The sequence below is a fragment of the Megalobrama amblycephala genome, unplaced genomic scaffold (genome assembly GCF_018812025.1).
Source record: "Megalobrama amblycephala isolate DHTTF-2021 unplaced genomic scaffold, ASM1881202v1 scaffold407, whole genome shotgun sequence".
Classification (NCBI taxonomy): Eukaryota; Metazoa; Chordata; class Actinopteri; order Cypriniformes; family Xenocyprididae; genus Megalobrama; species Megalobrama amblycephala.
Genome location: NW_025953361.1, coordinates 237,327 through 257,651, shown reverse-complemented (window position 1 = coordinate 257,651; position 20,325 = coordinate 237,327). Strand labels below are relative to the sequence as shown.

Genomic DNA, 20,325 nt, shown 5'->3' with positions numbered 1-20,325 from the left:
ATTGTTTAAATTCGTTAATGTTTAATGTTCTGATATGCATTTATTTTGTTCTAATGTCACAAGTAATAATCTCAAAGTTTACTTTGTACATTCTATGCTTCCACAACTCACTTCACTATCAGCCCCGCCCTTCAAGAAATGCGAGTAGGCATGCGCACTGTCAGTCGCCGGCTCGCGCTGCGGAGCGGCGAGAAAAAGTGAGTCCGGCTGTGAAACCCCAGTGAGCTCAAACAATCAGACGAGTCGACATCCCGCGGCGTTACGTATTTTGGATCAGATCTGGGCGATTCTCCACAGTTTGGTTAAAGATGAAATTAATTTCCACTTTGCTCGTATTAGTTATCTTCGCATTGCTTTCAGGTAGGAGAGTTGGGGTTAATGGACGGGTGCTTGATTTTATCTAACTGTAAAACTTTACTGTCAGTTCATCATTTATTCTAAAGCAGGTTAATTGTCATCCTAAACACTTTCTTTCTGTTCAAAACAGTCGATGCTTTTGCTGATGGGTGGAAGATCGAGGCAAACCATGGAGAAGATGTTACACTGTCCTTCACTTTGGATAAAGCGGAGGAAGCTGATAGATTGAGGATCATTTTTACATCAGCAACTACGAATGAGACTCGATTGATCGCACAGCGCTGTACCGGTTCTGAAACCTGTGATGCTGTGGAAGAACCTGGAGTCAAACTGCTGGTTGAAAGAGAAAGCGTCTCTGTAACCATTCAGATAGTTAACAGCTCCAGATCAGGAGTCTATAAAGCACAAGCCTTCAATGGAAAGTACGTGTCTGAGAGGAATGTTACACTTGTTGTCAACGGTGAGTGTTACTATAATGTCTTCTTGCCTGGACTGCCTGGACTGAGTGTTCACAGTGCGCGCACAGTGTCTCGTGTGTGTGTGTCTGCGCGCGCTCATGAGGCTGGAACTCCGCCGTGCGCCATACAGAGAGCAGATAATTGTAACCGCTCGACCATGTAGAGACAGAAATGACATGCTGTCTTGTAAATTAGACAAATAGCATAAGGCTATTTAGTTTGTTTTAATAAAATAACAAGTTATATACCTGTTCAATAGGAAAAGTAAATCTTAAATGACTTCTGTCGGTGCAGGGGAAACACTGCAGTGTCCTTAAGTAAATCAGACAAGATATCATAAAGTTCAGTTGATGTTTTGACAGAGTTGACAAAAACTGACAGAGCTGACAAAGGTCCAACTGAGGTTACAACAACAAGACAGTAAATTAAGACCTTTAACTAATTTTTAAACTAATATTTAATTTAATACAACAATCCTTCCAGTGGTTTGTTTTTCTCCTTTTAGCAGTACAGTAGGCCTACTTCTCATTCTGGGTCTCCAGTTCACAGAATACAAGAAGCGTGTTAGGTTGAATATAATGGTATAAGCATTATTATGTGCCGCTCTGTAGCAGCAACAGAAATCCTTTCCTAAAGAATCAAAGGATCTGTATCCTCTTTAAATCGCATTAATTACATCCGAATTGCCCTAAAGTGGGACACTGCCTAATTGGGACACCTAAGGTTTAGTGTTTTTTAGGTCCCGCATAAATACATGAATGTCATGAAACTTAGGTTATCTGAAGCTGTGGTGCCATGTGATCAAAATCACAGCTTTAAATGTCTTTAAACTGTAGCAATCATCAAAAAGGAAGGACCTTGTGTGAAAGCCACCCAAAGGTCAATCTCGAGTTTTGCAAAATTGACATTAAGGAGTATAAATTAATTTTAAACAAAAAAATCAAAATCTTTTGGCCTAATGTCTAATTGTCCATCAAAAATACTATAACATTGATGTGTACATAATTTTATATTTTTATCAAATTTCCTAGTGTCCCACTTTAGAAATGTGGTTTCATGGGACAGTAGTTGCATATTATCAGTCAAAAATGTGTATTGGGGCTGGTTTGTGGGACAAAAATGGTTAATTACAGTGTTTTATTTGTTGTGCAATAATAGAATGATTGTGTGTGTTTGTTGTTTAGTGAAATAGAAAACTTATGCCAATAAACGTTTATGCAGTTCGCAGCATTTTTATGAATTTTGACTCAATGTTAAATCTAGCCTAAAGTTTGTTCAGTTTTTATTTATTTATTTTTTGCGTTGCAAGATTTTATATTTTGCCTTCAAATAAGCCTAGGCTATATGTTGAAGAGAACAGTGAAGAATTCGACTGTGCATTTAATTATTTTCTATATATTACATAACAGCTATGAAAATATTGCTAATGTCTTTACAATAAATGCACAAAACTTAATTGTATTATTTTTCGATGATGTTCAATTATCAATCAATCCATCCATAACCAAGATAATTACTAACTTAAGAAGATTTTTACTATTCTGCATGAATCAATTGATGTTGGCCTTTTATCGAGACTTTGGCCTTTTCATAGCCTTTTATTATTATGATTATTATTATTATCCTCATTATTATTATCATTATTCTTATTATTATCATCATAGATTTTGGCCTTTTATCTGAATTTTCTTCCCACATTAGGAAACACAGATGTTTTAGACGACTGAGACATTAGTCTAAAATTTTTTTTTTTTTTGAATGTTTATCTCCATTTTCTCTTTTGATTTGTTAGGAGACATTGGGGTTTTTAAAATGGTATTGTGTGTGAATTTAATGTTTTGGCTACAAATTGCAATTTCACAGAAGTCTGAAATGCAAAAAATGTCCCACATTAGGGCAATTCACCCTACATCCATTTTATTTGGGCTGAAATGACTTAAGTAACCTTTAGGCCTACTTTAAAATGTTACTTCTCTTTTGCCCCCAAAAAGTCTAATTGGGAACTTAACACAATAGATAAAGAGTCATGTAGTATATTATCAACTCTAATTTGATTAACTGAATGTTTAACTGTTTTCTAAACATGGAGCATTGTTTCATTTATATGCTGAAGACACCCAGCTGTATCTCCCACTTAAGCGCAATGATTCATGTGCTGAGGTTTTGATAGCATGCTCAGGATCTGACTTTGGCACATGGTGAGACATTTGTGGTTCTTTGGTTTTCTGTTTCTTTCTATTGTTTCCTGTTTCGTCTTACAAAACAGTTTTCTCCTTCAGCTCCACCTCACACCTCAACCACAAAACCTCCTGACTCCTCTAACCTCCTCTGGTTGTGTGCTGTAATTCCTGTAGTCATCTTGTTGGTCGTTTGCTTCTGTAAATGCACGAGGGTAAAGTATTTTATAGATGGATATGAGCATAATCTGAGTCTGTATTCACCAGTATCTTTCAGCTAAATGTTTTTATTTAAAGGCCTATCACTCCTAATTTTAGTCTCAGATTATTCTCTAAGAGTAATTCAAAATGAACACAGGACAGTTTTGTGTCGCCCTCAGGACGTATATCTCACTAAGATGGCTGCTGTTGTCGACTATGACACTGACCTTGAACAAACATCCTTACAAAAGTTTTGACAACTATATATTAATATGATCTTAATGGTCTTCATTTAATATAAAGTAATTTTACTAGGTCTCCTCAGTCAGAACTGAGCAAAACTATGATCAGATCACCTGAAACAGATCAATAACAGTTTAAACAAGAGTTTGGTTCAATTTGTTCTGTGCAACATTTTAATGGTGGTGATTATATTCTTTTGATTGTCATTTTTACCAAAAAGTCAAAGAAAGGGGTAAAGAAGGAATTTACACATTTAACATCACCATCATGCAGTCATGTGTTCACTTCGTCCTCTTGTGTTGAGCTGTTTGGCTCCAGTTAAGGAAAGCAGCTAAAGTGTCTCTAAACTGACACTGACTCGCATCATTGAAAACTGTGAACCGCAGTGTTGCCAAGTCTGTGGTTTCCCTTCGGATTTGGGCTACTTTTACACTGTTGATGTGGGTTGTTTTTCCAACATGATCACATGAGAATGCGTATCAATAGTACGAGTTTGTAATCTCGTAGAATATATACGGCAAAATGAGTTTTGGCGTGCTTATGGTACGCAGTTTTTCGCGTGCATATGATACGCACTTTATGGCGTGTATATGATACGCTCTTGTTAGGATGGGGGTGGGGGAGTGGGGGGTTCGTATGTATAATACGCCATAAAGTGCGTATCATATGCACGCGAAAAACTGCGTACCATAAGAACGCCAAAACTCATTTTGGCGTATATATTCTACGAGATTACAAACTCGTACTATTGATACGCATTTTCGTGTGATCGGGCTCTGTTTTTCATGTCCGCGGATTGTGAAATAACATGATTATTAGCGCCTGGAATGTGAATTTTACCAGGGGAACCCCGCCAAAAACACAGTATTTTACCCCCAGAATGCAATTTTTACAGTGCATGGGACCCCTGTAAAACTCTACACACTCTAAAAAATGCTGGGTTAAATATGGACAAAACCAGGGATTGGGTTGTTTTCACCCAGCCATTTTTTTCAACCAATTTTGGATTTATTTTTTTAGCCAGCAATATAGTATGTTTTTGCTCACCCCCAAATAGGGGCAAATTTGTGGGGTATTTTAAGCTGAAACTTGACCAGACCAGAGACTTATATTTCATCTTGTGAAAGAGGGCATAATAGGTGCCTTTTAACCCAACCTGCTGGGTTTGTCCATATTTAACCCAACTTGGGTTGTTTTTAACCCAGCATTTTTTAGAGTGCAGCGACTCTCATTTTCTCATTTACTAGATTAAAATCTAATGTCTTTCTCCACACATTGTGCGTCTGTCCTCTGCACACCATTTTATTTTTCCTGTACAGATGAGTGTATCACATATATTAGACTGAACATTGCTGAAATGTTTTAAATTAAACTTTGAACTTCAGCAGCGTTTTTATTTGATCTTGGTTTTCATGATGTCTTGTAATTGTGATTTTTCACTAATCTCAGTTTTCTGTTGTTTTCTTCACAGATCCTGTGTTTTAAAAAAAGAGAATTGGAAAGCAATAGCAGTGATTGTGCAGCAGTCTCCATGAACGGTCACCAGAGGAAAATGCTGAAGCTCTGCTCACAGATATCCGAAGTGTCTTAAAACAAAAAAAAAGAAAAACAATTACAAAAATTTAGCCATGTTCAAACTGGTAGTCCACATCAGATTTTTATGCATATCTGACAGTGGGATCTGCAGTAAGTGTCAACGGCAAAAATCACTTATACTGGTCTGGCACGTATACTACATCGTTTTGAGTCGTTTCAGTGGTTTCATGTGGACGCAGATATTTCTTGACACGAGGGAAAAAAAAAAGATTGGATAGGGTCCTGCTCCAGACTTCATGTGGACGTAGGCTTGAGCAGAGTGTAAAACCAGTGTTGGCTTTTGAGCTGAAGTTCACTTCTCCCCTGCACCAGATTTTGTGGTTTCTAACTGAGTGTAAAACCAGTGTTGGCTTTTGAGCTGAAGTTAGTTTACACACCCTGAGGTTTGTGTGTGCTCTTGAGGGATAAAACAGTGTTGCAGGCCTGTCTTTAACCAGGTAGTGATTTCTTTTCTCTTCTAACATTGTTAATAGTAAAAGGGAAAAGGTATTTTGTATTTTTCTTATTATTTGTTTTTGTTTTTATGCTTATAGGAAGCTGTAGGGAGAGAGGTGTCACTTTTTCTTTTGTCAATGTTTATCCCTGTTTTTGGTCAGCCAGGGAGTGGAGGGAAGGCCTATGCTGTTGTCCATTTCTTTCTTTTATCTGCAGGTCATTTAGTTCTTCCTTCAAACAGTTAATAGTTCTTGTGTTTATTGTTTTAACTAGCCCCTCTCCTGAAGAATTGTTTGCCTTCCATTTTCTTCTTTGCCTAACTAAAATAAATAACTTTTTAATTTGTATCATTGAGTGGCTGATTCACATTTCTGGGGCAGAGGACTGAAGGGAATCCTTCACCCTTTTTTTTTTTTTTTTTGTTTCTCCTTTCAGGGTTTAATTGAATCCTGTTTACTGTCAATCCCCCAACCCTAGACTGGGACAACTTGTAACAAGTGTTATATTTTGTTAACTTGTTCACTTATATTATCTTAAATGTTTCCAAGAAAGTTTAAATCCAGAGAAATAAGCAACTTTAAATTTAACCAGGACATGGACCATGTCTGTGCGTCGCCCTTCAAAGACATCATACCTGCGATTATCCTTGATTTCTGGTTTAAACACCAAAGACGCTTTAATATATTATGTGTTTTATTAGCATTAAACGAAGATGAGCTTCAAAATGTTATGTGTTATGTTCATTCAACAGTTATAGCCATTGACTTGCCAGAAGTAGACCTAATAATACAAGAAGTGCCATTAAACCATATTTTGCCATTATATTCTTCTGTTTTGCCTTTAAAAGTATGTAGTTTGTTAACATTTTCTGAATGTATTCATCATGGGCCTAAAAAAGTGTCTGAAGACCCAAAACTTGCTCATTATGACTGTAAGGTGAGAAATGAACAATATAAAGACCATCATCAAGATGTCTGTTAATCAGTTTTTAATAATTGTTTCTCCTTCAGAAACACATTTTCATGAACAAAGTCTTTCCATGCAATGAATATAGCCGTTACAAGTCTATTATTATACATTAAGCATTTCTAATGGAGGAAACTTGAATTTCTAATATCACATGAGGCCAGTTTTGAACACATGAAGACGTGTGTTAATGTCCTCTGAATGAATTATAATTCAGGAGATTTATTATGATTGTGATATAATGTGTACTTTATCACTGTAACAGTTAAATCATCTGCAGATTAATGTGTATAGTACATGATTCAAGTGTTAGAAGTTGTTAACCATTTTGTTTATTTGACCAAAGTTTTATTACATTATTTTCTTGAATCTTCTCTTCTGCTGGGATCAGGATAATCCTGATATTTTGGATCAAAGGTCTCAAACTAACAACACATACTGAAGGTTTGCTCCAGATCAAAACCAACACTGGATTATGTGGGATTGTGTGAATCTTTTTTTTCTTTTGAACAACCTAATTTAAAGATTTGATCCAATCAAATTAGTTTTGATATAACTGGCACTTGAACATTTGTCACCACAGAAGGATGTGTGATTGGTTTGAGTTGATCATTATTATATCCATATACAGACAAACTAGACACTTGGGAATTTAAAGTTTAGTAGTTTTTCACTTTAACTTTCTTGGCCTCATGGTTACAAGAATTACAGACTGTATTTTAAATTTGAAAGTTTATATTCATACATGTGTTGTAAATGTCATTTTGTCATTCCACATCTGTGAATAAAACTTGAACACAGAATCAGTTTCTCACTTTATCCAGCATACTCACAACTTTCACCAAAATCTTTTTTTAGTCACTTGATATTAAATGTAAACATGTTTCTTGTGTAAATTTATAAAATTAAAACATTGTGAAAGTACTGCAGGGTTACTGATTTCACAACATTTGATTGTAATGCATCATCAGTGTATGAAAATTATTTTCAGCAGATTCACACAGCGTCACATGATCAAAGATTTCTTCTCACATTCTTAAAGTTTCAACAAAACATTTTACTTTGTGATTATAGCTGCCTTAAACTGAGCAAAACAATCAAGGAACAGCAGAGAATAACAATGTAACAAAGTTTATTTGACAACAGACATTGTGGCAAAGTTAAGAGACATTTTAAACAAGATAAAAGAATAAAAATGCCAAATCACTGTCTGTAATCGTTACATCATTCAAAACAATTGTGTATTGTTTTGCATATTAACAATATTCTAAACTTAACTTATACATCCGCATTAATTCAAAATAAAAATAGTTCTGGAACAATTAATCAACATTACAATAAAAATTGGCCAAACAAATATAACAGTCTTGATTTTTTAACATGGGCCTAAAATAACATAGTTTGACCAGTCCAATAAAGTGCGAGTAAAGCAAAGAAGCAGAGTGAGAGTGGGAAAGTTTAGCATAATTAGAAACACAAAATACTGTCATATGTAATACATGCAAGATGAAACTGGCATTTAATGAGAACAAAAGGCACTTTGAGATGAGAGGAGATGGAAAAGGGTCAGAGGTGAGTGTGCGACAGCTGGAGCTAATGCTAGAGTTAAACATTTATTAGTGAATGAAAAACCAACAACAAAAACATATTACAGTAAAGTGATAGTTTGGTTTGCACAGATTAAAGCTTAAAATTTCAAAGTGATAAAAGTGATTTCCTTTTTTTATTTATTAGTTAGTACAACTCAATATTTAACTGTAAAGCTGAATAACTTAAAGTCTAATGATTAATAATTTAAATAAACAATGATTAAATCAATTGTTAATTAGAGGAATAAATTATAAAAATAACATTAATATTAATTGACAACACTAATCCAAATGACTGTCTTTTGTTTTCTGGAATACAGCATTAGCATCATTGGCAAAAAAACAAAACAAAACCAGTAACAATATCAGCCTCATAGAGGGGTTTTCAACAGATGCCGTCTTGACATCTGATGTTCAAGTTTTACGTGGCACGAGAAAGTGACAGAGGCAAAAAAAGCTTAATGAAATACAATCAGAGCGGTCAGACAAACAGATTTACAAAGATGAGACTAAACTACATATGAAAAAAAGCTTGAAATGGATTTGTGATTTTTTGCAGTTCAAAAACTTAGTACGGATTCCAATAATCACAAATCAGATTTGAACGGACATTTCTGAACAAGTGTTTGGAACATTATTAAGTGCATTAAAGGGGTTCTTGATAATGTTTAACTTTAGTTAGTGTGTAATGTTGCAGTTTGATCATAAACAACATCTGCAAAGTTACAGTGCTGAAAGTTCAATGCAAAGAGAGATATTGTCTTTTACAGAAATCGCTTTAAGGACTGGTAGGGACTACAACAAGCTTCTTCCTGGGTTTCCGGAACATCACTAACCCTAAAATGTACATAAATCCAGTCCGAGAACACACAACAAAGGGGGTGAGGTCATGTTATTGCAATACAGTACATAATGCAGCATATATTCTCTGGCTCTGTACGATCTTCCTGTTCAGAAGCACTGAATGATTGTCTGACTGCAGTTTGACCCTAAAAGGCTGAACAGTGTCAGCAGCTCATTTGCATTTAAAGGGAAACACACAAAAGGAGTGTTTTTGCTCACCCTCAAAAACAGATCAATTTAACATGCTATAAAAATGATCTGTACGGTATTCTGAGCTAAAACAGACACACTCTGGGGACACCTTCTTGTAAAAGTGTCATGTGACCCCTTTAAGGCACTTGGGTATCTGGGAGAAGAGCTTCAGCCTTTTCTTCAAAACTGTTCATGTCCACTGATACACAAGCGTTGCAACGGTTTTCTAGGTCTCTTTTTCGAAAACACATCTGTAAAGAAAACAGAAAACTGAGATTAGTGAGAAAAACACACAAATACAAGACGTCATGTAAACCAAATCGAATAAATGGGACAGGACAGATGCACAGTGTTAGGAAAGACATTATATTGTAATCTAGTCAATGAGAATAATTGCAGTTCTCTGGTCAACAACTAGAACTGATGAATGCAGTTTACAGGTTTCATTGAAAGAAAATGACATGAGCCAAACAGTGTCAACAATTCAGCGACTTTTTGAGTTACTTTCCATTTAAAATAGTTGGCAACACTGAAGCCAAACAGCTCAACACAAGAGGCGACACAAACGCAAAGACACGTGAAATAAAATGTCATCAATAATTAAAGAAGAGTGGCTTGATTAAGTGGTGGAAATGATGAATGATGGACACAGAATTAACCGCTTCTTTTCAAAAATCCACATATCTGCAGCAGCAGAGGACTATTATTCTGTTGTGCAGAACTGAGGAAGTATACTGATGATGTTGATGTTTGGCTGACCAATGAGCAGAAAGGGGCGTTTCATTGCCGCCTACATTTAGAGATTGAATATTCAAGGTCAATTGTTGCAATAACATTTAATCACCCCAGACATACGACACCTCTAATAATTAAGAGTTGCTTCTAAATGTCTGGAGGAATTACTTCTAGCCATAAGATTTCTGTGAACACAGTTACTGATTATGCAGGAAATTTGCAGAAAAGTAAAGAGCTTCGTACCCGAAGGCAAAGATTCCTACAGTCAAAACAAAAACACAACAATAAGACAACATGTAAATCAAACCAGATAGAATTGTGCCTAAGTAAAAACTTAAAGAGTTAGTTCACCCAAAAATGAAAATAATGTCATTAATAATTACTCACCCTCATGTCGTTCCACACCCATAAAACCTTTGTACATCTTCAGAACACAAACTACTAAAAACATATTTAAATCAGGTCATGTGAGTACAGTGGTACAATATTAATATTATAAAGCCACGAGAATATTTTTGGTGCACCAAAAAAACAAATTATTTAGTGATGGCCGATTTCAAAACATTGCTTCAGGAAGCTTCGGATCATAAATGAATCAGCGTGTTGAATCATGATTCGGATTGTGTGTCAAACCGCCAAACTGCTGAAATCATGTGACTTTGGCGATCCGAACCGCTGATTCGTCACACTGATTAATTTGTGCTCCGAATCTTCATGAAGTTTTAAAAATCGGCCATCACTATATAAGTCATTATTTTGTTGTTTTTTGGCACACCAAAAATATTCTCATCACTTTATAATATTAATATTGAACCACTGTACTCACATGAACTGATTTAAATATGTTTTTAGTACATTAATGGATCTTGAGAGAGGAAATGTCATTGCTGGCTATGCAGGCCTCACGGAGCCATCGGATTTCATCAAAAATATCTTAATTTGTGTTCAGAAGATTAATGAAGGTCTTACGGGTGTGGAACAACATGAGGGTGAGTAATTAATGACATTATTTTCATTTTTGGGTGAACTAACCCTTTAATTTATATATTTCAAGCTTACACATTTAAAACTTTTCTTTGATATCATTTTAAATATTCAAAACAAGCTACTAAATTATTAATTAACATATTGACTATTTTTAAACTGGTCTATAAATCATTCTGTCTCATCCACTTTCTCCACGTATTTGAATTTATATGAATTTATAAAGTTTTAAATAAGGATATTTGTTACACAAACACATCGATTTGCTTCAGAAGGCCTTTATTAACCCACTGGAGTCGTATGGATGCATTTTTTTTAAATGGATGGACTTTTTTTGTCTTCAAAATTTGGCCATTCACAACCATTATAAACCTTGGAGGACTGAGGATATTTTTAAATATATCTCGGATTGTGTTTATTTGAAAGAAGATTGTCATATACACCTAGGATGGCGTGATGGTGAGTAAATCATGGGATCATTTTAATTTTTGGATGAACTATTCCTTTAATTTCACTCAGAGCTGAATGTCAACAAACAGTAAATTAATGGTGACTAGTCAAGGTTTAAATTCTCTCTTCACTCGTGTCAGCTGTTTCTGCTACAAGTGACAATAGCCGTGTTCACATGGACACATTTTGTTTGTATCAGAATTAATTCATTACAGTTAATGAATCCTAAATAAATTGATCGGGTTGATGCGTGTTTATTTGTCGTGAGCTTCAGATCACAGAAAGGATTTTTTGACATGCGCACACTGCATGAATAATACCGGGTTTCCCACTGTTTGCCAATACCAATCATTCTCCTAATATTTGCTGCTTTTCTTTGTTTCAAAGAGCAGACTAAGTATTTATCTTTGTTTATTTCAGGTCCTAATTAGGAGATGACGAGCACATGAACTGCTGTGCCGTGCTGCTTATATTTATCAAGCAGTAAAAATGCCCATTCCTGCACCCAAAACCAGCCGTCTGTGAATGAGAGTGTGAAACAAGGATTGGTGGGATGACATTGTCCTGCTCCACTTCACAGACTGAATGAGCATTTTATAATGACAAGACAGTCATTTATGACACTTATTCAACCACAAAAGCTCATTCCACGAATCATGTGTCATAACACCATCAGTCCTTTCCAGTTTCAGGTTTCAATCTGAACAAGTGTTTACATGTAGTTTAGTGTTTACATCAAAGGTTTCAACCGCCCCTTTACAATCTGAATAAAATTGGATTTTGACAATTAATTCCGAAAGACGTGGTTACATTTTACTTTTTTTATACCGACTGTGCTACAAGTCTGATTACAATCCGATTATTAAGGTCCATGTAAACACAGCTACTGTTGTTGATCATATGTTCTGGCAATTTTACAAAATTGTAGACAATAAAAATGAACACATTCACCAACATCAAAAATCTGTACAGAGCACTGACTTGCTCAAACTCCTTGACCCAATTGTTATTAAGATCATTTTCAGGTGATCTGATCACAGTTTTGCTAGCTAGAAGTAATTTAGAACTAAGTATAACTATTAAAATGCATTGTGTCTGTAGGAAGACTTTATAAATATCCATGACGTTTCAGGCCTGGAAATCACTCTAAGATTCCCAGGTTTCCAGGTCTGTAAGAACCCTGCGTTCAGCACAACCACAGTGAGAAATATGAGACCAAATATCATGTGAAATACCAGATTTAAGATCAAATAAGCATCAATCGTGATGGGAATCAGTTTCAGCACCACTATTGTGTGTACTGGCATTTTAAGAAAGGATAATCGATAAAACCCTAAAATGCTGAAAAGAATCGAAGCATTTATTTTAAATGATGTAACTAACATTTACCATCAAAAACTGTAAAAATGCATTATGTGGTCAAATGTGTGTATAAGAAATAAAGATGCATATCGATTCTCTGCTGGGCATCACTTTATAATAACTTTAATATTAACATCTTATTATATTATATACTGCTTTACAGATCATTAGACCCACAGCGCTGCTCCTATCCACCACTAAAAGCATAAATATAAGTAATACTTGCCCTCCTGATGATGATGATGATGATGATGATGATGATGATGATGATGATAATGACGACTGGAATTACTACATACGGCCATTGGAGCTCAGATGAGCTGGGAGGTTTTGGGGTGGAGGTGTGCGGTGGCGCTGGACTGGAGGAAGACTGTGGTACTGTGAGACAAAACAGGAGCAGAAACAATTAGGAGGAAGATAAAGTGCAAATCAAATGACCCTTAAATAAGTACAACCATAAAACATTACTCAATCCTGGCAACTGGTAACCATCTGCCAAATTATCAGACAAGCTTTTTCTCTTTCTCCTAAGTCTGGTGTGTTTGCAGCTTTTAACACAACTTATTTAAGAAATAATGCAAGAATTTCTAAATAGTTCAATAAACCACGAGAGTCATTCTGTGTCAAATCAACCAAATTGTGGAAACTTCCCCAGCTCAAATTTTTGATTTTGTTATTTATTTATTTTTTCTGTAGAAAGACAAACAAATAGTGATGAAAACCAAAATATTAAATGTCACAGATGTTTATATTTAATGAGTTTTGTAAATTGTAAATTGTAAATTTATAAAATTCATCAATTTGAACATGCAGCTGCATTGAGATCCCCATATCTATGGGACTGAACTATATAGGGCCTTGAAAATGAAGATTTCAAAAGGAAAGTTTATTAAGAATGAGAATCTAGAACAGTGGTCACCAACCTCAGTCTTGATGAAAGTCAAGATCTACCTACCCATCTAGAGAAGAATAGATAGACAAATAGGGTTGGGTATCGTTTGAATTTGAACGATTCCGATTTCGATTCCGGTTCCTAACGATTCTCGATTCCGATTCTTTTAAGAGGCAGGGTCAAAAAAAGTTTAGGATATTTTAAATGAGCTAGCTAACCAACGGTCTTTCTGAAGGAAATAGTCTGACCTTGTCCATCAATTTTAATTCTATGAACTTTTTACTTTTTATGAACTTTACTATGAATTTCTCACAGGGCTGTTTTCAACTACAATATAAATATCAAATCTATGAACTTGAATATAAATATTATAAATTATGAATATATTGAAAACACATTTACACATGAGTGTATGGGTGCATTTACACTGCAAGTCTTAATGCACAAATCCGATCTTTTGACCATATCCGATTTTTTGGCCAGTGTGTTTACACTCACTTTAGACGCGACTGGTATCGATATCTGTGTTTACATTAGGCTACTTCCTGCCCCAAAATGATCGTCACTGATAGTTTTAAATGCACATAGTAGATCCTCGGGTTTTGAATGGCCGTGCTATTAAAATTATTTATATAATTCATGGAGTGGCCATGATTAGCCTGTCAGAATGGATAAGTTAACAGCTGTCATGGCAGCGCGAATTCTGACTGAACGGATATAGACCGGAAAATAAAGGTAATTTGTGTTTGATATTTTATCTACATTTATTAGTTTTAGAATTCCGTTTTTTTTAATGAATTCGAGCGAGCAAGAGAGCGCTGGAAGTGGCTCAGATCGGATACGAAAAAATCGGATCTCGTGTGGATTGCCAGGCTGGGGGTCGGAGCCAGAGGAAGAGGCAGCGGAGGACGGTCGGCGCAGCGCATCAAAGAGATTTATTTATTTCTACTCCATGAACTAGGAGGTGCTTTATCATGTTCGACGTGCACCCTCCTATGCACGAAACAATCTTGCCGCAAATGTTGCATTTTGCCGAGATTTCGTTCTATTTAGAAAATTGAAGCCACACTTTGGACCGCCGACGCACGCTATCCATGTTCGACTCGTTATGCCAACACTTTCGGTGGACGCTTCTTCGTTGGTGTTAAGCGGTTTCTTCTTCCAGTCGGCGGACTGGGAATCGAAACTAGGAATCGAAATTTAAACTTTTGAACGATTCCGGGAAAATCGCAAAGCTAGTCCCGGTTCCAATCGATACTCGATACTCGATACCCAAGCCTATAGACAAAGATAGCCCAGATTGTACTTTTAACTTAAAGCCTTTTATTTAGTATTTTAATTTATTTAAAATTACATTAAATGTTATTTTCTAAAACTTTTAAACTGATGCAACCCAAAAAAATGCTGTATCAATATAACACTGTACTTGCAGTGATCAGTTCATATGAAGTGGCACTAAACTGAAAATATGCCACTGTCAGCAGTAAATTGCTTATTCACTGAAGCTTCAGTCTCAATTAAGTGCAGTTCTATGGCCCATCTTATGCAACAATTTTTCACCACGCTATCAGAAGACAATGGCTGTGGCTGAAAACTGTTTGAGTCCTGGCAGATTTGGCCCATAGCCAGCAGAGACAGCCAGTTTGAGGCAGTCTGTGAGGTGTGTCAGTGAGGCTGGCGGCTCCTGTACTTTGATTTAATCATTTTCATCTGTGAAAAAGCCATTTCACAAAGGTAAGTTGATCCAAAGTAGGCACTCACTTTTAGTGCACATGCAGTGAGGAGAGGAAACTTCTCTCTGTTGACAAGTCCCCAAAAGTCACTGTCCCTTGATCGGACCTTCAGCTCTATTTTGCAAATCAACCATCTTCATGTCAACTCCACTTGACAAAGAAAATACTTGCTGAATTTGGCTGCAACCTGTTCTGTATCAACCCTGTAAAGTGGCTCCAAATCTCAGGTGAAAACTGTCATTTTGACTCATCTCTACAAAATAGTGAATTATACATCTGTGACATTTAATATTTTGGCTTTCATCACCATTTATGTTTGTCTTTCAACAGAAAAAATATTAACAAAATCAAAAATTAAAAGCAGGGACCTCTGATTGAGGTGACACAGAATGACCCATAAGGAATTAATGCTGTGCATCAAATGATGTGACATTTATATCACAAGTTCAAGTTCAATTATATATATATAACACATTTACAACAGCCACTGGGCTGAACAAAGTGCTTTACAGCAGTATATAATACTGTATATCCAAAAGTGTAATGCAGGATATTTAAGACAATATTGGCTGATTAGACGGCAATACTGAGCTAAACTTTAAACTCTTTGCCCTCTCTCTTCACCGTTCCCACATCTCATACATCAAATACATAAAATATTCCCCTTTAAAGACAATATTTTTTAAAGTTAGAGTAAAGGAAACAATGTACAGCACTTAAATTTTCAACTGAGGCTTTTGCAAAAAAAGCACTTGCTTAATCAAAACTTTGAGCACAATCATGACCATTATAACTGTTTTCTTAACCCTGATTCTGGTACATTACAGGCAAAAAGATATATTATAGTAGCATACTCACTGTTGATGACAAGCACAGCATTCACCTCAGACAACTTCTTTCCAAAGAAGGCTCTCGCTGTGTAGACTCCAGAGTTTCTGGAGATGCTGACATGTTGAATAGTTACAGACACGCGTCTTTCCTCGACCAGCAGTGAAACTCCAGCTGGAGGAGTTTCATCATAGGTCCAAGGCTGCTGAGCAACAACAACTGCATTTTCCTTGTCGTCTTGTTTAAAGGCAATCTTCACTTGATCGGCTCTCTCCACTTCATCGATGTCGAAGGATATTGTAACATTCTGTCCCTCGGTTGCCTCCAACCTCGACCCCGCAACAATCAGAGCTGGAAATCAGAACCACTGCGTTAGAATAATGAGCAATACACTGACAGTAACTTTTTATCAGCCCATTAAATCAACAATCTACCTACCCGAAAAAAATAATAAAATAATGACAATACTATTCATCTTCAGCAAAAGCCAGCAAGATAAGCTTAAAAAAAAATGTGTAACAAGTTTCAGTACGGCCAAGATATGCTCTAGTCTCGCAGTGAACAGGTAGCTGCTCGCTTTTCTTCTTCTTACGAGATTTGCTTCTTTACGACTATAGTGCTACCCTAGCCCTACACGGGTCATTTGTTGAACTCAACTGAACAAGATAAATCCTTATTTAAAAAGTTTAGTCTGACGATGAAATAGCGGCTCACAGAGAGCAGCAGAGACGCATCCAGTGTCTGTATCGTCCAGCGACTAGTTTTCAATAAGGAAGTGATGGAAAGCTTCGAAACAATTGAACAAATTGATTCGTAAAGTGACTCACTGTTTCGAAACTTGTTCGGACTCGGAACAGTGGAAACGGTTCAATTTGGCCTCGTGACCCGAGGTTGTTGATTTCAATAAAAACCCGCACACAAATATTTTAAATATGATATATGAATATGAGTTTTGAGAATCAGGAGAGTTAACCGCATAATCTTGAGCTGACCATTTGTTCAAAACGAAGTGAAATTCACCCACATTTGGTTGCTTTTCTAAAATGACAGCCTCGGCCAACAAACACAACTTACACGATCTTCTAAGCCCGAATTTCGACCATAAGCGATCCGCAATAAATTAGTCTGTGTCAATGTGTACATATTCACACTTGATTTTACAGGTCATATTTATTATCGAAAGATCTACTACATTCGATATGTAAACAGATTCAATAATCATGGGTGGTAAAATCATTTACTTACTTGCGACATTGAAGGTTTCCGAAGAGAAAACATTTACAATCCATTTTAGTGTAATGGTTGCATCAGACAGGCTTGGCTGTTTTCAGACTCTTTCAGCGTCAGCGAAAATCCCTCCAATGAAATTGAAGAAGACCTGACGAACATACAAAAAGACGTTAAAAGGGAAGAAGCCGAATCTCATGCAGCCAATCGCATTCGCAACCAATGTGCACACAGGCGGGCTCTGACAGAACTGAGAAGAAGACGGGTAATGTTACAGTAATGGCGGGCGGCTCGTGAAGCCTCTCGTGCAGCGGAAAAACCATATACCAAAAATGGGCTAAAAGAAAACCCAATTTTTTATTGTTACAGATAGAAATGAACAATACTAATATATTTTGTTATCATGGTTTGAAAAACAGTAATTTGTTTATTTTTACCTTATCGTTTATAGTATACTGTATTTTACACATAATCATATGTATGGATTTATACATTTCTAACAAGCTGAAACTAATGATGTATCGTTCGCGAACGAGAAGAGCCGACTCCGGAGAGCCGAATCTTATGCTGCGTTCACGTCACCTCGTATTTACCGGAATCTTGAAATGACAACACGTGACGTTATATTCGGAGCTGTTCACGTCCTTTTGGTCCTTGGACTGGGAATTGTGCGTTTCCATGGCACCACTATCAACGCCTAAATTAATCTACAACGGTCAGGTGGTGCAGCGTTGCTCGTAAAGCTCTTTCTGATTCTGATAAATCATTTAAATCTGTCACTCTGTGCACCTGGCCTGTACCACACTCGCTGTCTTCGGAGCTTGTGCCCCCCCTTTCCTTCTTTTACATAATGGTATGATCCTAGTCTGTCCTCCCATGTGATTGGCCGCGTGGTGTGCCCATCCAAGTAAAGTCCCGCCCCTGCCTGAGGATTAAAGGTGCGTTCACGCGGCCTCGTAATTCCTGTAGTTACGAGATTCTAGCTTGTAAAAAGCGTTCACGTCCTCGTAGAGCTCGTAATTACAGCTTGTAAGCTGGGAGTTTTCTGAAAGCTCCCAGATGTACCACGTGGCCGCGCTGTACCACCTGACCGCTGTAGATTCATTTAGGCGTCGATAGTGCTGCCATGGAAACGCATAATTCCCAGTTCAAGGACCAAAAGGACGTGAACAGCTCCGAATATAACGTCACGTGTTGTCATCTCAAGATTCCAGTAAATACGAGGTGGCGTGAATGGCCAACTACCAGACGCACATATGGTCACATCAAACAAGACGCTTTCAATAAACAGTTAGCGTCTTCACAATCACAAATATAGAAGGCTTCAAACAATGGTGCGTCTGCAACTAATTAACCAAAAGTTTTTAAAAACACCACTCATAATCTCATGTTCACAACAACACTTTCAACATAAAACAAACTTACCGCATTTTCATTCCCCTATGCTGTTGAAATGTGTCACAGTAATAGCTCGCTCAATAGACCACTTTGGAGCAGACGTCACAATGACGTCACTTGCAGCTGCGCGCGCATAGTGGTTGCAGAAAAATAGCTGTAGCAATTGGAGGAAAATGTGCAAAATCCACAGAATAAGAGAAAAATGTTTTGTTGTGCCTCTGGATGTTGGAATCGGAATGCAAAAAATATAGTCTTAATTTTTAAAGAAAACCATCGCTGAAAACGTCCTTTGAAGCTAAACGGAGACGTTTCACAGACTGGACTGATGACACCTGCAAGGATTAGTCTACTATTAAAGCAGGAATTTGATGTAAACAGTAAGTCTACATAATATTCACATGCAGTTCAGAGGGCATACATACATAGCAGTTACAGCATTGAAATAATATTTAAACCTATAACATTTCACATAGATAACTTTTAAACAGTCTATACAATTTTAATTTCACAATTCTGACTTTTTTCTTGCATTTGCGTGTTTATTACTCCCAGTTCGGACTATTACTCGCAATTGTGAGTTTATTTCACAATTCTGAGGGGAAAAAAGTCAGAATTGCGGGATAAATTGCAATTCAGAAAAGACAGAATAACGAGTATATCTCACAATTCTGTTTTTCTTTGTAAGAAATGTGAGATATAAACTCAGATTTGCGAGAAATAAAAGTCAGAATTGTGAGATATAAACTCGAAATTAACTTTTTATTCTTTTAATTCGTGACTTAAACAAAAACAAAACAAAAAACAAAGTTGTATGCGTCAAGAGACATACGCTTTTTAGCTTCTCCTGAGTATAGGCTTTACACTTGAGGTGTCAATCAGTTAAATATACATCTCTGGCCACTGGATGCTTGGCCATTTCGTTTCGTCATTTAACCACTGACAAGGTGCTATGGCAAACGGATCCGTAAGCTGTATCCCACTCGGTAATGTTAATTTTTTAAAATAATAACAGTGCTTATCGCTGGGTGAAGCTGCTGTGATATGCCGACAACATTTAAAAAAAAATAACAAATCAAAATATTCTATAATGTTTCTAAATCTTAACTACTTCCCAGCTAACAAAAAAAGGTCCCCAGAACGTCCCCTGAATGGCCTCTGCGAACGTCCCCGAACGTCCATGTGTAGGGTCCTCTGGCTGTCCCGGGGACGTCCGCAAAGACGTCCTCCGGACGTTCACGGGGACGTTCACAGGACGTTCAGCGGCCATTCGGGACGTTTAGGGGACTTTCGATTAAGTCCTCTTATTGTTTTTTATTTTACTTCTAGGTTAACAAAAGAACACAAACACGTTGTAAGGAGAAAAATACATTTATTTATTTATAATAAATTATCAGTTTCATAATTGTTGTGCTCTTTCCGTGTGTGTGTGTGTGTGTGTGTGTGTGTGTGTGTGTGTGTGTGTGTGTGTGTGTTATGCAGTTGTGCACGCGCGTCTCTCGTTGTCAGCTGTGGTAGTCCGATGGCAGTTTTTTCGATGGCTTCTAACCTAAAACGACAAAATGAACACATTCAATAATGTTTCAGGTATCGTTTGTCTATTAAGAAACATTTGTTACTGACAATTTGGATTCGTGAGACCAAGATTAGCGTACATTTGAA

The 20,325-nt window shown here is 36.7% G+C and overlaps 1 long non-coding RNA gene across 1 annotated transcript; it reads right to left on the bottom strand.

Annotated features, from left to right (window-relative positions):
- Positions 1-11,619: 11,619 nt before the first annotated feature.
- Positions 11,620-17,442, bottom strand: LOC125261386. The gene is made up of 3 exons (XR_007183279.1): positions 17,287-17,442; positions 16,072-16,392; positions 11,620-12,966 (listed from the first exon to the last, which is right to left on the bottom strand). It is a non-coding gene; the product is annotated as an uncharacterized LOC125261386 (long non-coding RNA).
- Positions 17,443-20,325: the final 2,883 nt, after the last annotated feature.